The 371-nt window shown below is 35.8% G+C and overlaps 1 protein-coding gene across 1 annotated transcript in view; it reads right to left on the bottom strand.

Moving 5' to 3' along the window:
* The window catches only part of LOC106879436 (proto-oncogene tyrosine-protein kinase receptor Ret), a 391,429-nt gene that overhangs the window by 227,175 nt on the left and 163,883 nt on the right, over positions 1–371 (bottom strand). The window lies entirely within an intron of this gene.

The following is a 371-nucleotide window of genomic DNA, read 5'->3' as shown; positions in this document are numbered from 1 at the left end:
GAGAGAGAGAGAGAGATAGATAGATAGATAGATAGATAGATATGTATGTATGTATGTATGTATGTATGTGTGTGTGTACACATATACGTATATATATATATTTCAAATTTACAGAAAACAAAAGACGGAGACAGGTGAGGGAACAACAAGCACGTGTACTAGTCTGACGCTTGGGAAGAATGGAGAAGTCTTTGACGTTCCGAGCCAACGCTCTTCGAAAAAAAGGGTTGAGAGGAAAACAATGGGAAGAGAATGAAAAAAACACGGAGAGAGAAAAAATGTGTAGGGTTTAACAGTTCACATATATCCACATACATATACATATACTGGGTTGGCAATAAAGTAGTTTCGGTTTTTTAGTGTGAAATAAA

The sequence above is a fragment of the Octopus bimaculoides genome, chromosome 2, assembly GCF_001194135.2.
Source record: "Octopus bimaculoides isolate UCB-OBI-ISO-001 chromosome 2, ASM119413v2, whole genome shotgun sequence".
Classification (NCBI taxonomy): Eukaryota; Metazoa; Mollusca; class Cephalopoda; order Octopoda; family Octopodidae; genus Octopus; species Octopus bimaculoides.
This window is presented reverse-complemented; position numbering and strand designations above follow the sequence as displayed.